This window comes from Sebastes fasciatus, chromosome 20, assembly GCF_043250625.1.
Source record: "Sebastes fasciatus isolate fSebFas1 chromosome 20, fSebFas1.pri, whole genome shotgun sequence".
In the NCBI taxonomy this organism is placed as follows: domain Eukaryota; kingdom Metazoa; phylum Chordata; class Actinopteri; order Perciformes; family Sebastidae; genus Sebastes; species Sebastes fasciatus.
Genome location: NC_133814.1, coordinates 21,459,644 through 21,466,291, shown reverse-complemented (window position 1 = coordinate 21,466,291; position 6,648 = coordinate 21,459,644).

Sequence of the window (6,648 nt, the reverse complement as noted above, 5' to 3'; positions counted from 1 at the left end):
AAATGACAAAAAAATGTTTCATTTGTGATTTATATGCAAATGGTCTTAGATTTACAGTATTTTTTGTAATCACAATCGTAATTATCTGTATTTAAGCTTTTCTTGATCATTTTTAAAGATAATTATTCTGTTTTTTTAGAGGTTTATGACTCTATTTCAACAATTAATTTATGTTAGAAGAAAAGGATTTCATGGGATTCTAAAAATATTTTCTTGTAAAAATACAGATTTGTTTTGCAAAACTTCTGAGTTAATGTAAATTTGGGTTTTTGCAATGTAAAATTACATATTTCATTTGTGAAAGATCCTCTGGAGAGCGAGACCGCATAGAGAGGAGCAGTGGAGAGTGACAGCTGCAGCAGCCAATGGAAGAGAGGGAGATAAAATATGCAGACCAATCAGGATCGAGTTTATAACCCCAATAAGAGCAGACTTTGTATGACTCCATTGACTTTTTTTTTTTTCTCTTTTCTTCCTTTCCTCTTCTTGCTGAGAATACTAAGAATGTAATGTAAGCTCCCTTGGTTCTAATATACACTGTTAAGAATGTCCCAGTAAAGTAACAGTAAAGAACTGGCAGCAGGGTTGCCTTTATGTTACTGTAAAATTAACATTATTATACTGTGGCTGAAATTTACAGCTTTGTACTGTTAATGAAAAATACAGTTTGAACTGTTTTTTTTTAAATTAATTTCATAGTATTTTACAGTTAATTTACTGTTTAAAGATACATTATATAGCTGTTTTTCACCTTTCTTTTACATTATCTTACTGATTTGTTTTAATGCACTATTTAGGTTGAATTTTAATAAACATTATTTTTTTTCCTAGATGAATAGACTTAGCAGGTTACAGACATAGGAATAGTCACACTAAATACAATTAAAGGCACTTGTTAGGAAAAAGGCTACAATAGACTTGTTGACACTTCTCCCAAAATGTCTGTCTCTAGCTGGCTACAAGCACAGAATGGAAACCAGAACAACATGTGAGTGAAGAACAATAAAGCTAATTCACTGATTTTACAATCATGTACAATGTACAAGCCTCACATGTGCAGATCAGGTCCCAGAATTAAAAAAATACTGCATGAAACTGTTACTGATGATACTTTAGACAGTTGATCAGCAGTAAAGTGCTGTTTTTTTAAGAATGCATTATAGTTCAGTTAAAAAACAAACAACAGGTTTTCTTTTGTATTAACAGTAAAGCACTGTTTTTAGCTTTAACAGGTTATTACTGTTGAAATCCTGCTGTAAATTAACAGCAATTGTTTACAGTTATGTCTTTAATAGAGTGTGAGATAGGCATATGTAAGAAAAGCTAAATGCAACTGCTGATGGTTTGATGGAGAAGTATGCATGGGCATGTAGGCTGTATGCAACTGAATATGGATGTATATATGTGTAGATGTGTTAAATCTGGACTTGTGGAACACTTTACATGGCTACGTATCTTCAGAAAGTGAGGTTGGAGGTTGGAGGAGCCACAGTTCTCCAGAAGACTGAGTTCACTCACAAGTACTGTGACATCCGCATGCATATGCATATATACACTGTACATGTATATTGAAACAGGAAAATAGTTAGGTATAACTATCTGTAAAGTTTGGTATATACTGTGATAATGCCTTTTCCAAATAAAAAGTAAATTAAAAAGAGTTTGGAAAAGTTTTAAATTGGGCAAAGAAGCCAATGAAGTCTTGTTTGTCCTCCTGGATGCAGACATGTTGCTCACATGAGTTCACTTTAAATGTTTCTGACATAGTTTACACACTGCAAACATGTTGTGCCAGCTTTATATATATATATATATATATATATATATTTATTTTTTATTTAACCTTTACTGAACCAGGATTACTTATTGAGATTAAGAATCTCTTTTGCAAGAGAGACCTGGCCAAGACAGCAGCATTTAAACAAACATTAAAGTTCCAGACGCCACAACATAAAACAAATGCAAATATGCAAATATTACGCAATAAAACAAAATAAACTTCAAAAATCAATTTCAGCAGGAGCTTTGAAAAAATAAAACCAACAGGTTTGAATCATAAATTTAAATCTGAACACACATTTTGTGATAGTTTGACTTTATTCTGACACTGAGTGAGAAGTAATGCAGAGGTCACATGTTGTCAGTTCACTCTCTTATATTTCATAAAACTACACAGATAACTGAAACAGATCGGTAACTATAAACTGACATTGTTTTAATTATATAATTAATGATATAATTATTGATAATGTATTTTGCGCACGTAGTAATCTGGACAATTACGCATGGAAAAAAACTATAATAATAAATAAATAATGATAAGATTAAACGTAATTTACCTCGAGGGGAAATTGCAACAATAAATAATAATAATAATTTAATAAGATTTATTTCAGAATAACTATAAAGAATAACTTTTTTTAATAACTTTTTTTTCGCTGGACATGCGTCTTAATTGAATGCATCTTTACGCATTACTGTAACTTTTACGCACGGATGTTACGCTTTAACTTAACTTGTATTATAAAGCTGGAATCACTTATTCAACAGATTGGACTACTTATTTTAATATTATAACTATTAATGAATGGCTTTGTTGTTTTATAATTGCTTTATTTGTGACATAAAGGCCTCCTATTATACACTTGAGAAGTCTATTCAATAGGCAGTAAATTAGCAGAAAAAGGTAAATTAACTTTTTTAATTTCTTCTAAAAGTGCATATTTACTTGGGAAGATATGAGCTTCATCACAGCAAAGAGTCTGCAGAGTAATGAAAAGCTCTGTCCTACATGTGGATTTAAATTAATCAAAAGTCTTTATAATTTGTTTTTTTCTGGACATAATTCAGAAATGTTCCAAACAACACTGTTAACATTTATAAATACAAGCTCTGAATAAAAATCCCAGCATAATATGAACTTCATTTAGAGAGAATAAGAAGAAGAAGAAAAATAAAGTCTCAGCGACTATTCCTCATGTGAGACTGGAGATGAGTCAAAACAGATCTGTAATTTAAACCCTTCAGCTGCGTTATGAAACAGACCCAGTGACAGACTGGTTTTCATGTTTTAAAACGATCCAACAGATACACTAAATGTGACCAACTTCTACTTAAAAATGCTTTTTATTTAATATGAACATTTTAGGCTTTTATTTTGTAGTTTTGGCTGCAATTCACGTGGTCAAAGTCACGCCGAATTAAAGGTCCGAGTCATTATAATAACACTGAATGAACAGATAATGTGATCTAGTATGAGAAGTATCTTAAACAGGAGATTCGTCTATTTTCCTCATGAAAAATCATCAATAGGAAGTTAAAAGCTAGTTAAAAAGTATTTTTCTTCCATAGATTCAAAGTCATGTTTTACTCTAATGTTCCTTCAGGGACTTAAAGGGGTAGTTTTTTTTACATTAGTGGTTGTATAGTTTCAGTGTAAATGTTGCTTTAGGTTTTTACTGCAGCTCTTTGGCTTTCTATTCTGCACCAGCCAACCTTTGAAGAGAGGCCAAGAGGTCATCCGTCATCCTGAGATTTCATTGCTTGGTTTGAAGAAACCAGGACCATGCAGTATATTTCATCCACTCTTGATGTGAGACTCGGTTGTGGATATTAAAGCTGCAAGCTCTGACTGCAGATTGCTGTTTGGGGACTCTCTCCTGTTTACAGATGCATAATTTTTGCTCCTCAGTTTTGTTGACTCTGGCAGGAGAGCCCAGACTCACACTGAACTGCAAATAACATGAATGATTTAATGTCTGATATCAGCGATGGGAAGGAGAGCCATGTTTTTATGCATAAAAAGAAGAGAAATAACAGAGAAGAGTATGAAATATTGTTGTCTTGTGGAAAAAATAATACTTTTTGAAGTTTTTCTCCTATTTACATGAATACATGTGATAAATCTAAAGTGCACAAATGTGTAAATCACTGCTTCCCAACCAGGGGGAAGAGGGTTCAAGAGGCCTTTTTGAGTTTAAAGGGTATAAAGCAACTTTTTTTAAAAATATAAAGTTGGCCTATATGTCAGCATATCATCCATTTGTATGAATTACACTAAATTAAATTGTTATTTTTAAAGTTTGAATTATTATTTAAGATATAAAGAGGATAAGGGCACGTCAAGCTATATTCCCAGAGCCTCCCCTCTCTGCTAAACAGCTTCGTCCTGCTTTAGATAAGTACGCAGTTAAAACAACCAAAGAGCTGATAGAACAATGGCCAAGCATCAGGATAAGAAAGATTTGTCAAAAAAGAAGCCTATTAAGTAGGTATGATTGTTAAAATTAAAATAAAAAAGACAGAATTGTATTAAAAGTTCATAAAAATAACAGGAAAACTCATCTCTGATGCAAAATTCACAGGAAATAATCAGCTAAATTCATCCAAATCGCTCGTTTTGCACTAACTTCCTGCAGTTATTGTTCACTATTTGGGTTAATTGTACAGTTTATCAGTTATTCTGTATTGTTATTGTTATGCATTGAATATAATATGAAATATCCATAAAATATGTCAGGGGTCGTCAGATTACTGAACGATAGAAAAAAGTTCCCTTAAGGAAAACAGTTGGGAACCAAATCATCTCCATGCATCTTTTAAGATATATTATATAGTATAAATCATATGCTTTGAATAATAATTAGTGTCTGTTTATCCCAGAAAAAAAGTCAACTTACCTCATTAAAATTCTTATTATTATTATATCTCCTCTTTTTCCTCACTGAAAAACTAATAATATGCAAATATGTCTCATATCAAAACACAAGCTGTCTCCTACTTCACTGAAAAGTCCATGAAGGTTTCAAGTTTCCACATCACACTTGGAAGCATGAATAGCTGCCATACTCGCTGTGATGTCACAAAGTCATGACCGTACGTACACGCTCATCATGCGTATACATCCTGTTTACATTCAGTTTTCCCATCTGAAATACTGTCGTCAACAAAATTACAAATTTACATTTCTTTTATATTTACTTACAGTATGTTTATATTTATTTTAACTGCACTATTTTATGCCTTAGATTATCATTACTTGTGTGATTTCTCCTTTAATACATACATATTTTATCAGTATTGTTGAGGGAACCTTAGACCAAAGATTTTCATTGACAATGACTGCTTTGCTGGAATTTACGAATGACAAATAAAGAACCTTGAACGCTGCAAACTCAGATTTAAGGTGAGCTCATAGACACTTTTAGTAGATGGATTTGAAAACATCTCTGCACAAGGAAGCTCAAACACCCAAGTGAAGTTACACACAAAGCACATTTTTGACACCTAGTGGCTTAAACAAAACCCATTTGTTGGTTTAAGTCAAGTTCATAAAGTTTTTTGAACAACTCCCAAGTCCTAAATGTGAGGATAAACTTCTTGAATAATGAGTGAATTTACCTTTCATCAGATCAGCAGCTCAGACACATCTCTCTCTCTCTCTTTCTGCAGGTTGTGGCTTCATGAATCAGTTGAAAGCTACTAAACATAATTCACATGCTGCACCATCAGCAACAGAAGTAGAAGTGACACCAAAAACTCCAAAACCTCCAAAACCTCCTGGCTGATAGGACAAGACAGCACCAGCACCAGTCCACCTCTATAGGAGCGGATGTTGTAAACCATGACAGGCCATCACACTGAGCCCTGGAGGTTGGCTACGACATTCAATCTCCATACAGGTTGTGTGTGTGTGTGTGAGTGTGTGTTGTTTCCCCACATTTTCTCTCAACTGTAACAGCTGGCTCGATCGCTCCCCTCTCACCCTCTGATATGAAACTCTGTATCCGGTCAGACACTTTACGAGGATGTCGAGCCGTTTCAGGTCTCCCGGCCTTGGCTAAATCCCCACAGCGCCCCTTTTATGGAGGGAGGATGGCAGCGGGAGGAAGGGGACGCTGGTTTCTCCGAGAGCGCTGATGGAACTGTAACCAAATACCAAAACTAGGGGTAAAGGGCGGAAGGGGAGCACATGTTGACTGACAGGTGCAGAGGTGGGCTGCTAAATAGAGCTTATTGGAGGGATGGTGATTTGTGCTTAAAGCGAGCATATCCTCTAAGGCTATAATTGAAACTTAAATCCAGATATTATGTGGAGTCAGCACCACCTAACGAGGCTGTAGGAGGCCTCCACTTCAGGTGCACAGTTTAGAACTTTTAAGGCGAGACACCCCCGTAAAAACATTGTTTTTCATGCACTTTTGGGCTATTTTGCTTCCATAACATGTCTTCTTTCAGACTAGTGGAAAGAAAACACATTTAGATGTTTATTTTACTACTTTGCCTCATTTGCATATATAAACATAACATTTCAGAAAACTTGTAATACAAAAACTAATTGTCTTAATGTAAGTAATCAACTGGGGAAGTTTCATGGTGATATCTACGAGTTCAATTTTTGACCTTATTTACCTGTAGTGTCGTCAAAATGTATGAAATTGTACAATCCATATCTTTAAAGGACAATTTTTCTCAGACTCTGAGCCAGAAATCTCTACTTCAGTAGCACTTACACACACCAAACTTTCCAGTTTCATTCCTATCTATATTCTGAAGGTTTTTACAGAGGGGATTGTTCATATATCATTCAAAGCCTGATTAATATCACATTTTATTCCTAAAAACATGGCGAAAATGGATTTCTTTAAA